Source organism: Lithobates pipiens, unplaced genomic scaffold (genome assembly GCF_037356315.1).
Source record: "Lithobates pipiens isolate NorthernLeopardFrog02 unplaced genomic scaffold, aLitPip1_a1.2 Scaffold_10, whole genome shotgun sequence".
In the NCBI taxonomy this organism is placed as follows: domain Eukaryota; kingdom Metazoa; phylum Chordata; class Amphibia; order Anura; family Ranidae; genus Lithobates; species Lithobates pipiens.
Genome location: NW_027507686.1, coordinates 227,496,087 through 227,510,387, shown reverse-complemented (window position 1 = coordinate 227,510,387; position 14,301 = coordinate 227,496,087). Strand labels below are relative to the sequence as shown.

Below are 14,301 nucleotides of genomic sequence, written 5' to 3'. Positions count from 1 at the left end.
TGCTAATACCTACAGCAACTGAAGTTCACCTTTTCTCATACTGGAACAATGGTAGATGAATTCCGGTTGGCTGTTAAGCATTACTACACTTGGACATTGCTCTTTGCTACATTAAAGAGACAGTCCACAAATAAAGAATAATTCAGTTTTAGGCCTGGTTCACACTAGTGCAGGTGCGGGCACCTGTTCCCGCAGCCAAAATGCGGGTGGTTACAGGAACCGCTGGGAAATTACATAGTGAAAAAGCAAAATCAAATGAATGGGCTGCCGTGCCAAACGTGGCCTGCAGAGCCGCAATAGTGTGAACCAGGCCTTAATGGATGAGGGGAGAGTTAAACCAAGAGCTTCTTGGTACTTTCAGGACTCGAGCAGTGACATATCTTTTCTCAAGCTTCCAGGCTTGAACACCCAACACTGCAATGATAAGAATGTACCCATGTGATTTTAACTTGCTTAATGAGACCCGAGAAGTGAAAGACCCAAGAAGCCAGCAGCTAACAAACCCATCAGACTCCATGTATCACTTCTGGGTGGACTGACCCTTTAAATACACCTTCAAAAGCAGAGACTGATAATGCAAGAAAGTAGCTCAAATTGACTGCAGAGGAAGACAGAGGGAAAGGGTACAGAAGAGACCAGAACATCATTTTTTTTTAAAATGAACATGATTGCCATTTAAAAAAAGGCTTCCCTGAAAATTAAATGGATACTTTAGCCTTCCCGTGCCATAAATCTCCATTTACTTCAATGCTACAATGGCTTTTGCATCAGAGACATTTATAGGTGTTGGATACGTGGTACCCTGTTGCGATTCCTTCCACCAACTCCTACTTCACCGTGTTCTGTATTGACATAGGGGGGCATGGTGGGTGAAACCACAGAGTGCAGAGGGGGACCAGGCATTTGACACCCTGGGAAGTGTTTGAGGTTCACAATTTCCCAGCCAAGGTAGCATTTGAAGACCGTGGTGAACCTTTTCTGGCAGGTAAGTGGTTTTATTTCTTTTTAAAGTAGTGAGAGTTCAAACCATTTTCTCCACCTCTGTAAAGAATAACTTACAACATAAATAACCACACAATTAAATCAGATTTGACTGCCTTTAGGAATGGCACATAGAGACTTTATACAAGAATACGAAGGACTGGCCTAAAGTGCATGTTGATGTGACTTCCCCCAAAGAAAGGACCCAAGTTCCTGCCTTGTTTGCCCAATATTGATTGCCAAGATTTTATAGTTCATCTGCAGCACGGCCTGAAAGTGAAAAGTGAAGCCATACGGAGACAATTCTGTTTGCATGGACACAAAAAATAAAAAGGAAAAGCTGAAACGCTTCCTTCAGAATATTTTGCACCAAGCTCCTCCCAGTGCTGGTTATATAGGATCCACTCCCTTCATGACAGATCACATATTATCCCTTGGATATGGCAACATGCCTGCATTTTCTCAAGAAAAGGAGAAATCTGGTCATTCTATGTCTCTCCATTTATACACGTCACATGTTACCAAACCTTAAAGGGTTAGTTTGCGTTTTTATGAAAAAATATAAAAAAGGTGAACAATTCACACCCTCCCCACCCCCGGTTGCTGCTATACTTACCTCCGTGGGCGAGTGTGTTTCTCCATCCCTGCAGCCCAGTGCAGCAGTTCTGGGGTTTGAAAACTGCTGTTATTTTTTTTCCCTTAAAGCCCCCTTTCCTAGTAGCATTTGCTCCCCTTTTCTGCCACTCATTGCTGTTCTGTTTAGCCATTAGGAGTGAGGAAAATCTTTGAGAATCTCTGTATAAGCTCTGAGTCACTGGGCAGAGATTTAAGCCTCGTACACACGATCGGATTTTCCGACGGTAAAGGTGTGATGACAAGCTGTTGGCGGAAAATCCAACCGTTTGTACGCTCCATCGGACAATTGTCAGATTTTCCCACAGACAAATGTTGGATGGCAGGCTTTCAAATTTACCGGACAAATGTCTGTTGTCGGACTTTCCGAGCATGTGTACACAAGTCCATTGGACAAGAGTCCAAAGTACAAACACACTTGTTCGGAAGCAAGGGCAAACAAGAAGCAAATCGGTCGTGTAAATTAGCGTTCCTAATGGAGAACTGACATTCGTGACCTGGCAAATTATAAATCTTGAAATGTAATGCACATTATCTTCTTCTTTAATGGGATAAAAATGAAGCTGCTTTGCTGGTGATCCTGATGGAGTTCTGCCAAACGTATTTTAAAAGACTTATTTTCTAGTGATATCAAGATTATTATGCTTTTTTTTGGGGGCAAGTTACCACAACACCATTATCCTGTAGTTTTTCAGATCAAAGATACAACTATGTTGGTGTTCCTTGTTAATTTTACATTGTATTTTTTTTAAATGTAACTGCCTACTCCCAAACTGTCATTTGAAATAAAACAAAGCCGAGTATTATTCTACACAATTTTTTTTTTTTTTTTTTTGTGCGTAAAAAAAAAAAAAAAAAATTTAGACATGCTATCTGCCATTAGAACTTAACTAAAAAGTGCATTCTATGCATCCAAAAATAGAAAATATACCAAATCAAATCATTATTCAACCAAAAAATAAAATAAAAGCCTCATACATGTATCCTGCTTCTTAATATAGGGGGTCAACAATGCCAAGAGTTGGTGAAAGCAGGGGTCCGTCATCCAGGAATAATTCCGAAAATCACCGGATTATTCTCCTGGAGCTACAGCAGCAAAGGCATATGACATAATTGGTCACCATTAATAAAGCAACCAATTTTTGGTCCAAGAAATCCTCCTCCTCCTGTTCCTGGACTTGGGTCAAAGCAATAACTCCAAGGCCAATAATAAATAACACATCTCCGATTCCGCAAAATGTATGGTTGACGAATGGCCGCTCAGAAACTAAATGAAAAGCGCGAAATGAAAAGTGCGACTCAACACTCAAACTTCTACTAACATGAAATTAGCAGAAGGAGCCCAAAGGGTAGCGCTAAAGAGCTGAAAAACAACGTAGTACGTCACTACATTCATGTTTGTTGGCCGACAATTCCTTGCCATTTGTATGCAATAAAAATCCAGGCACACGCCTTCGGACAAAAAGTCTGAGGTTTTGTCTGTGGAAAATCCGATCGTATGTATGAGGCTTAAGAGAGTCTCTTCCCACCCCTAGGTGACAATGCTAGGCCAATAACCAGTGCTGACACACAAGGAAGAAGAGTGAGCCACTTGCTCCTCCATACCTGGAAGTACCGGATATTTACTTCACACCCGGCATCTCACAGTAGCATGAGAGAAGGAAAGGCCAGCATCAAGCTAAACCTGTTTCTTTAAAATTAAAGCCTTGACTTCAAACTTAGTGGTTGTAAACCCTTACAAACCGCTTTGACCTACAGGTAAGCCTAGATTAAGGCTTACCTGTAGGTCCAAGAAATATCTCCTAAACCTACACGGTTTAGGAGATATTTGCTAAAAGACAGGCACCGCTGTCTACGGCGCGCACTGAGCGCGCTGCTGTTAACTGCGATATGCCACGAGTGGCGGCTTCCGTGCGCATGCGCAGGAGTGACGTCATCATGGCTCTGTCGAATGACAGCGCCAGAGCAGCGAGACCCACCAAGAAGATGGAGGCTCCGTACAAAAGGGGACAGCAGTGACTTCGCTGGCTCCTGTGTCAGGTAAGTGACACATAATGGACTACTATGCAATACATAGTAGTCCATTATGCTATACCTTTGCAGGGAATCAAAGAGGAAGTAAAGCCATCATGGTTTACTTCCTCTTTAACCACTTTCAGACCGGACCATTTCGCTGGTAAATGACCAGAGGTCTTTTTACACTTTGGCACTGCGCTGCTTTAACTGGTAATTGCGCGGTCATGCAATGTTGTACCCAAACAAAATTTGCGTCCTTTTCTTCCCACAAATAGAGCTTTCTTTTGATGGTATTTGATTGCCTCTGCGATTTTTATTTTTTGCGATATAAACGTAAAAAGACCGCAAATTTTGAAAAAAAATGATATTTTCTACTTTTTGTTATTAGAAAAATCCAATAAACTCAATTTTAGTCATACATTTAGGCCAAAATGTATTCAGCCACATGTCTTTGGTAAAAAAAAAGTCAATAATTGTATATTTATTGGTTTGCGCAAAAGTTGTCACATCTACAAACTAAGGTACGTTTTCTGGAATTTACGCAGCTTTTAGTTTACGACTGCCTATCTCATTTCTTGAGGTGCTAAAATGGCAGGGCAGTACAAAACCCCCCCAAATGACCCCATTTTGGAAAGTAGACCCCCTAAGGAAATTGATAAGAGGCATGTTGAGCCCATTGAATATTTTATTTTTTTGCCTCAAGCGATTGAATAATGACAAAAAAAAAAATTTTTTTTTTTTTTTACACAAAGTTGTCACTAAATGATATATTGCTCACACATGCTATGGGCGTATGTGAAATGACACCCCAAAATAAATTCTGCTGCTTCTCCTGAGTATGGGGATACCACATATGTGGGACTTTTTGGGAGCCTAGCCGCGTACGGGGCCCCGAAAACCAAGCACCGCCTTCAGGCTTTCTAAGGGCGTAAATTTTTGAGTTCACTTCTCACTACCTATTACAGTTTTGAAGGCCATAAAATGCCAAGATGGCACAAAACCCCCACAAATGACCCCATTTTAGAAAGTAGACACCCCAAGCTATTTGCTGAGAGGCATGTTGAGTTCATGGAATATTTTATATTTTGCCACAAGTTGCGGGAAAATTACAAACTTTTTTTTTTTTTTTTTTTTTTTTAACAAAGTTGTCACTAAATGATATATTGCTCATGCATGCCATGGGCATATGTGAAATGACACCCCAAAATAAATTCTGCTGCTTCTCCTGAGTACGAGGATACCACATATGTGGGACTTTTTGGGAGCCTAGCCGCGTACGGGGCCCCGAAAACCAAGCACCGCCTTCAGGCTTTCTAAGGGCGTTACAGTTTTGAAGGCCATAAAATGCCAAGATGGCACAAACCCCCCCCCAAATGACCCCATTTTGGAAAGTAGACACCCCTAAATTTAGGGGTACACTAGTCAGACTAGGTAATAAATGGCGGGTGCCCTGAAACTATAAAAAAATAACTAACCAACCAGCGTCACCTGTAACAGTTATATGGTGATCACTGGTGAAAGGGTTAACTAGGGGGCAATTAGGGGGCTTTATGCGGTAGTATATGGGGGTCCCTGGCGCTATAAAAAGCTGCAGCGAACCTAAATACCTACCTGCCTAACTAGCGTCACCTGTGACACTAATACAGCGATCAGAAAAACGATCGCTTATTAGGCTGGGTTCACACTGGAGCGATGCGGGAACGCCACGAATGCGCGGCGGGTTCCCGCATCGCATGCCTCCCGGCGGCAGTTCACACTGCCCTATGCGAACTGCTGGGAGTGTCAGTGAAATGTTACTGACACCCCCAGATCAGTTCGCATATCGCAGTGCGATCTGCAAACTCGGATCGCATGGATTCTCATAAACCGCTGCAATGTGAACCCAGCCTTAGTGACACTGGCGACGGGGGGTGATCACGGGGTTAAACCTTTATTGGGGGGGTTAGGGGGGTACATTAGAACTAAAGGGGGCTAACTCTAACTGCCCTAACAGTTATTACAGTCACAAATGACACCAATGCAAAAAAAAAAAAAAAAAAAAAAAATGACATTGGTGTCACTGTGACTGGGGGGCAGGGGTAATTGGGGGGGTGATCGGGGGGTAAAGGGGGGGTGTGAGTGTGCCTGGCATGTTCTACTGTGTGTGTAGAGTGTTGGTGCAACTTACTGATCCGCTCTCCTCCGTGTCGGAACGAAAAATACCGACACGGAGGAGAGAATACATCACTTCCTCTCCTGTGTTTACATTACAGGAGAGGAAGTGATGTCACCGGGGATTTCTATTCGTCGGGAGCGATCGCGAGGGGGTGGCCATGAATGAATGGCCGTCCCCTCGTCCGGGATCGCTCCCGTACGAATACCGACCGCCGCAGGCACCGGGCGGGGGCCCGATCGGGCCCCCGACCCGCGGGAGGCAAGGGACGTACATGTATGTCCTTATGCCTGCCCGTGCCATTGTACCGACGTACATCGGCGTGCGGCGGTCGGCAACTGGTTAAACATCACACACACTACATTAAAGAGGTTCTCTAGAGAGAAAACAATTTTTTTCAAAGTCAACAGCTACAAATCTTGTAGCTGCTGACTTTTAATAAAAAGATCTGCTATGGCAGTTTTAATAAATCTAAAAGGAAGTCCTAAAAGGGATGTACATGCAGACTACAGGTATATGACAACCAATGTAATTTTCAGACTATTCAACCAACTTCTGAACGTAAGTAACCGCTAACAGTTTTTAAATAGACACAAGTTTAGTGGTAGGTTAACTTGATCTGCTTAGTAGCTTTTGTGATTAAAAGTTAGTTGCAAGCAGTTGAAAGCAGCAAAAAATTGGCACAAAAACCTTAGAAATTACAAAGCTAGCCAGCCAGCAGAATCCGGCTTGGATTCGGACCATGTATGTGCCGGCTGAATGTACCCAAAGTGATTGATCAATCAACTTGGGTACAGCCAGCCTGTTGGATTTTAAATGCTATTATTGCTAGTGGCTAAAGAAAGGAAAATCCGCTCCAGGTGTCTCTTCCCAAGATCTCCTCCCTCTTCAGGTGTGGGTGCAGCTCAATATGGAAGAGAAGAACAAAGAGTCTGCTTTGATGGTGTGAAACGCATTAGAGGTTTTATCCCTGCTGTATGGATTTACATTAATAAAGAAATAGTTTTTCATTAGAGTGCGGCCATCCAGACTTTGTTCTCCTGCAGAATGCTAGCGGATATTATAGCTGCTAGCAATGCTCACTGTGTTCTAACAGCATAATGGCTCAGTGGGAAGGATTCCCCAATTCAACGCTGATCGCGTTGATGGGTAAATCAAGCAAATTTTCTGCTGAACCGGCTGAGATTCTAATGTATGGACAGGCTGAATGTACCCAAAATGATCGAATCAACTTGGGTACAGCCAGCCCGTCGGATTTCCCATGCAATTTTTGCTAGCAGCTGTTATAGCTGCTAGCAATAATCCGTGTTCTCAGGATGATCACAATGGCTCCGTGGGTAATATCCCCCTCATCAACACGGATTGTGTTGATGGGGAAATCAAGCGATTTTCTTCCTACAATCCATTGTTGCTTTGTTGCTTTTGAGGATTGTAAGTCACATACATTGTCACAAATAATCTAGTCGGGGGGTAAATGACTGTTTCCAAATATGAACATATAATAATAGATACAGCTTTTCAGTAAACAAAATCATGCTGTCACAGGTGTCAGTCAGTTGTCAGAAAAGGGGAGAAGCAGGTGCATTGCCCAAGTATCAGTAGGTTAGAGATCTAGCTTTGTTCAGTTGGATTCTAACAGCTCCTCTCCTGCGTCGTCCTGTTTACACACCCTTCTGACAGGATAATGACGGCTTCTCCATGAGCTAATATAGGACAATACGTGACAGGTTTCAATAGGCACCCTTACCTGCAGCAAAAATGTGCAGTATATACTCAATTATTTAAACACTGTCTGTTTCCTCTTTCTGACAGAGAATACAAGTTCATTTGTATGAGAGAAATGCGACGCCTCACTTATTCTCAGAACTAAGAGTGAGTAAGATATTTTGCAATATTCTCTTCTATCTCACCTGTATCTGGAAGTGCAAGTCAGGGTGGGGGAAAAACAAAAAAACAAAAAACAAAACAAAAAAACCAATTCAGTACATTTCTGCAAAACACACTTTCCAAATATAATATAATCCATTTAAAAATGCTGCAAGTACAGAAAAATAACTGGATGCTGCAAAAAATCCAGCGAGCTCTCAACTTCCTGCAGTGTGCCGACAACGCTGCTTCTGCTGCACTGAAACCTCAAGCAATGTTATCAGTTCTGCCCTTCTGGATTACAGAACACCTCCTATTATGTTATGGAGGAGAGGGAGGAGAGGCATTATTATGTTGCCCAGCAGAAGAGAACTGGGCAGAGCTGTCAAAAGTGCTTGAGATTTTCAGTGCAGCAGAGGCAGCGTTATCAGCTTATGTCAGGAAGTTAGGGGCTCACTGCATTTCTGGCAGAATCAATAATTCATTCGTTTTGTACTTGAAGCATATTTAAAGTGGAAAACATGGGGAAATGTGTATGCATTTCGAAGATGTACAAAATTAGTTTTTCACGTTAACCAGACATACACCAAGTGCCCGTTCACACCACCAAAAATGTCCTCCAGATGAGTTTATAACGCCTTTTGATACATGCCCGTGCGTTTTTATGCGTTACGGATTTTTAGTTTAGTTTTTTCTCACTATCCAGTGCATTTTTGATGCTTTTTACTGCGTTCCAGTACAGTCGTGTGCAGGAAAAAAAAAAAAAACCACAGCATGTTGTCATGTGGTGTGAACTGGCCTTTACAGAATGTATTGGTGGTAAGTGGTAGTGAACTCCCGTTGGACACTTGTACAAGGAATAGCTCAGAAATGTGCATTGTTTAGGAGGTATTCAGCGTCTCTGCAGCCAGGAAGGTCACCAGGACATGCTCTCTGAAGGATCGGCATACTCGTGCCGCAGCCGAGACTCCCACGCGTATTCAAGCAGCCAGGGTCCGCAAACTCAGAAGGTAGACTGGGTGAATATGGAAGCCTCTGCAGCGGTTACAGTGCACCACTGGAGGGCTTTGTTCTAAGGTAAGAGTTACATGAAGTGCTAGTGGGCAAAGTACAATAGCACATTATGTCATTACATTGCAGGGAGAGGATTTTAAATTTTTTTAAACTTCAGTTTACTACTGCTTTAAAACTATGCCTTTTTTTTGTCCTAGACATCCTGTTAAACACAAATCTGATGTTTGTGAGGGACACAAAAATGTGTTTGGATTAGGAATGTGCGGTCATAAAATGTACAGGTCTATCCTGCTTTCAGAATGGTCACAACAGCTCCGTAACCCAGTAAAAAGGTACAGTGCCTTGAAAAAGTATTCATACCGCCTGAAATTTTCCACATTTTGTGATGTTACAACCAAAATCGTAAATGTATTTTATTGGGATTTTATGTGATAGACCAACACCAAGTGGCACATAATTGTGAAGTGGAAGGAAAATGATAAAACTGCTTCCAATTTTTTTTAATAAATAAATATGTGAAAAGCGTGGGGTGCATTTTTATTCAGCCCCCCTTTACTGTGATACCCCTAACTAAAATCTAGTGGCACCAATTGTCTTCAGAAGTCACCTAATTGGTAAAGTCCAGCCTTGTGTAATTTAATCTCAGTAGGAATACAGCTGTTCCGTGAAGCCCTCAGAGGTTTGTTAGAGAACCTCAGTGAACAAACCGCATCATGAAGGCCAAGGAACACCCCAGACAGGTCAGGGATAAACTTGGAGAAGTTTAAAGCAAGGTTAGGTTATTAAAAAAAAAAATAACCCAAGCTTTAAAACATCTCCCGGAGCTCTGTTCAATCCATCAGCCGAATATGGCAGAACTACAAATCTACCAAGACATGGCCGTCCACCTAAACCGACAGGCCGGGCAAGGAGAGCATTAATCAGATAAGCAGCCAAGAGGCCCATGGTGACTCTGGAGGAGCTGCAGAGATCCACAGCTCAGGTGGGAGAATCTGTCCACAGGACAACTATTAGTCGTGCACTCCACAAATCTGACCTTTATGAAAGAGTGGCAAGAAGAAAGCCAATGTTGAAAGAAAGCCATAAGAAGAGCTGTAAGGATAAGGAGACAAAATTTGAACATTTTATTCTAAAAGCAAAATGCTATCTGTGGCGGAAAACTAACACTGCACATCACCCTGAACAAACCATCCCCACTGTGAAACATGGTGGTGGCAGCATCATGTTATGGGAATGTATTTCTTCAGCAGGGACAGGGAAGCCGGTCAGAGTTGATGGGAAGATGGATGGAGCTATCTTAGAAGAAAACCTGTTAGAGTCTTCAAAAGACTTGAGACTGGGGTGGAGGTTCACCTTCCAGCAGGACAACCGCCCTAAACATACAGCCAGAGTTACAATGGAATGGCTTAAATCAGGGATATGCAATTAGCGGACCTCCAGCTGTTGCAGAACTACTACAGGCATAGCAAGACTGACACCCACAAGCATGACACCCAAAGGCAGAGGCATGATGGGACTGGTAGTTTAGCAACATCTGGGAGGTCCACTAATTGCATATCCCTGGTTTAGATCAAAGCATATTAAGGTGTTAGAATGGCCCAGTCAAAGTCCAGACCTAAAACCAATCGAGACTCTGTGGCAAGACTTGAAAATTGCTGTTCACAGACGCTCTCCATCCAATCTGACAGAGCTTGAGCTATTTTGCAAACAAGAATGGGCAAAGCTGGTAGAGACATCCCAAAAAGATTTGCAGCTGTAATTGCAGTGAAAGGTTATTCTACAAAGTATTGACTCAGGGGGCTGAATACAAAGGCACGTCAGACTTTTCAGATATTTGTAAAAAATTTGAAAACCATTTATCATTTCTCTTCCACTTAATAATTATGTGCCACTTTGTGTTGGTCTATCCCAAAATCTTCACGACCAGAGCATTTTTTTTTGCTATTCAGCATTGCGCTATTTTAACTGCCAATTGCACAGTCACACAACACTGTACACAAACAATATATACCATTTTTCTTTACAAAAAGAGCTTTTTGCTGGCATTTGATCACGACTGGGTTTTAAATTTTTTATTAAAACAAAAATAGACCGAACATTTTGAAAAAATAAATAGCGTTTTACTTTCTACTATAAAAACGTATCCAATTAAAAAAAAAAAAAAAAAAAAAAAAAGGAAAACCACCACCTTTATAAATTTTGGTCGAAATGTACTCTGCTACAGGTCTTTGGTTAAAAGAAAATCCCAATAAGTGTACATTATAACACAAAAGGTGCAGTGCTATTAAAAAGCTGAATACGTTATAGTGACATAGATGCAAAAAAGGTACAAATAAATATTGTGCAAGTACAGGGCAAGTATGACATGCTTGTTTTTTGTTTGTTTTTAAAAAAATGAGCCTTTAAAGTGATTGTAAGGTCTCGTAGTGGGTTTTGCACAGAGCAGCCCTGATCCTCCTCTTCTCGGTTCCCTCTTCGCTGCTCCTTGCACTTCCCCCTCCTGTTGAGCGCCCACACAGCCAGAAACTTCCTATAGGGGCACCCGAGCCGAGTCACAGCTCTGTGTGTACATTCAGACATGAAGCCCCACCCCCTCTCCCGATTGGCTGACTTTGGTTGACAGCCTCGGGAGCCAATGGCACCGCTGCAGTCTCAGTCAATCAGGAGGGAGAGTCCCGGAAGGCTAAGACACTTGTGGACATCGCTGGAGAGAAAATCAGGCTCAGGTAAGTATTTAGGGGGGTGCTGGGGAGGCTGCTACACAGTCACACAGAAGGTTTTTTTTTAACTTAATGCATAGAATGCAATATGAAAAGAAAACATTTGCCTTTACAACTCCTTTAATAAAGTCCACGAGCTCTGGTAAGAGTTGTACATAAAGTGGCGGAGCACTCTTGGTGTTTTTAAGTACCATAATATCTGTGCAAGATAAAGGGCATTTCCTTTCTGATCTTCTTGGGCCTATTTGATGACACATTTATTGTTTGGGGACTATCACCCTTTACGTTTTGGAGCTACTTTTTTATGTACTCGCACAATATCCATTTGTACTTTTTTTTGCATCTAAGGTTACTATAATGTATTCTACTTTTAATATTTGTATTATAGTGGTTACAGAATTCATATATGTTGCAGTGCCAGCTGCTTTGAAACTTTTCTGCGCAATCTCTTATCAAGTTTAATAAGTGTATATTGATTGGTTTGTGTGAAAGTTAATGTCTACAAAACTAGAGATATAATATACATTTTTTTTAACCACTTCAGCCCCGGACCAATAAACACCTTAAGGACCAGAGGTCTTTTTCCAATTTCGCACTGCGCTGCTTTAACTGGTAATTGCGCGGTCATGCAATATTGCACCCAAACGAAATTTGCGTCCTTTTCTTCCCACAAATAGAGCTTTCTTTTGATGGTATTTGATTGCCTCTGCGATTTTTTTTTTTTGCGATATAAATGGAAAAAGAGCGAAAATTTTGAAAAAAAAAAAAAAAAGATATTTTCTTCTTTTTGTTATAAGAAAAATCGAATAAACTAAATTTTAGTCATACATTGAGGGCAAAATTTATTCAGCCACATATCTTTAGTAAAAAAAATGTCAATAAGCGTATATTTTTTGGTTTGCGCAAAAGTTATAGCGTCTACAAACTAGAGTACATTTTCTGGAATTTACACAGCTTTTAATTTATGACTGCCTATCTCATTTCTTGAGGTGCTAAAATGGCAGGGCAGTACAAATCCCCCCCCAAATGACCCCATTTTGGAAAGTAGACACCCCAAGGAAATTGCTGAGGGGCATGTTGAGCCCATTGAATATTTATTTTTTTTGTCCTAAGGGATTGAATAATGACAAAAAAAAATAAAAATTTTACAAAAAGTTGTCACTAAATGATATATTGCTCACACATGCCATGGTTATATGTGGAATTGCACCCCAAAATAGATTCCGCTACTTCTCCCAAGTATGGGGATACCACTTGTGTGGGGCTTTTTGGGAGTCTATTTGCGCACGGCACCCCGAAAACCAATCACTGCCTTCAGGATTTCTAAGGGTGCAAATTTTTGATTTAACTCCTCACTACCTATCACAGTTTCGAAGGCCATAAAATGCCAAAATAGCACAAAACCCCCCAAAATGACCCCATTTTGGAAAGTAGACACCCCAAGCTATTTACTGAGAGGCATGTTAAGTCCATGGAATATTTTATATTTTGCCACAAGTTGCGGGAATATTACAAACTTTTTTTTTTTTGCACAAAGTTGTCACTAAATGATATATTGCTCACACATGCTATGGGCATAAGTCAAATTACACCCCAAAATAAATTCTGCTGCTTCTCCCGAGTACGGGGATACCACATGTGGGGGACTTTTTGGGAGCCTAGCCACGTAGGGGACCCTGAAAACCAAGCACTGCCTTCCGGATTTAAATATAAAATGCTACCAAAAAAACTGTTAGCGATCGCAGGGATCAGGCCTGACTCTGCGATCGCTGCAGTTATGTGTTTAGTGTTTTGTAAGTGACAGTGATCGATCGATACTGCACTTGGGTGGGCTGGGCAGAGGGGCAAAACGCAGGTGCTAGCAGGTATCTGGGCTGATCCCGCTAACAATGCGTTTTTTTGGAACCCTGAACTGCTGGGGACGCTAGTATAGATCTGATCAGATCAGATATTGATCTGTTCAGATTCTATACCACTACGGGAGGTGTATGCTTTGCGCGTGGGTGTTAGCGGTACTGGCACTAACCTAGCGCTGCCTGGGGCGATGCAGACCCTGACCCTAAAACCTAATTGACATCACCCGCCGGGTGATCAGGGGGTTAAACCTTTATTGGGTAATAAATGGTGGGTGCCCTGATGCTATAAAAAGCAAACTAACCAGAGTCACCCGTAACACTTATACGGTGATCAGTGGTGAAAGGGTTAACTAGGGGCAATCAGGGGGTTCAAATTTTTATTATTAGGTAGTATATGGGGGTCCCTGGCGCTATATAAAAACCTGACGGGGAACCTAAATAACTGGCTAACCAGCGTCACCAGTGACGCTTATACTGTGATCGCTGGTGAAAGGGTTAACTAGGGGCAATCAGGGGGTTAAAACCATTATTGGGTAGTATATCGGGGTACCTAGCGATATAAAAACCTGGCGGTGAACCTAAAAAAATAAAAAGCTACCTAGCGACAGTAGCGACACTGATGCAGCGATCAGAAAAATTATCGCTTAGTGACACTGGCAAAAGGGGGTGAAAGGGTTAACTCTAGGGGCAATCAGGGGGTTAAATCTTTATTGGGGGGATGATAGGGGGCTACCCTGGACCCAACACTAACTGTCCTGACAGTTTTTACTTTTACAACTGACACTGAATGCATTGATCAGTAAAGAAATGATCAATGCAATCAGTGACACTGTGACTGGGGGGGGGGGGGATCGGGGGGGGTTTGTGTACCTATGTGTACCTATGTGTCAGTGTAGTGTTTTGGTGGACTTACTTTTAGTCTTCTCCTCGTAGTCCGGTCAAAAAGACCGCCCCGAGGAGAATGACATCACTTCCTCCTTCCTGTGTGTAAACAATACACAGTGGGAGGAAGTTCGTCATTGGTCAGGAGCGATCGAGAGGGGGTGGCCAGAAACCAACGGCC

The 14,301-nt window shown here is 42.3% G+C and overlaps 1 protein-coding gene across 15 annotated transcripts in view; it reads right to left on the bottom strand.

Annotated features, from left to right (window-relative positions):
• Positions 1-14,301, bottom strand: part of PPFIA1 (PPFI scaffold protein A1) — a 200,309-nt gene that overhangs the window by 82,372 nt on the left and 103,636 nt on the right. The window lies entirely within an intron of this gene.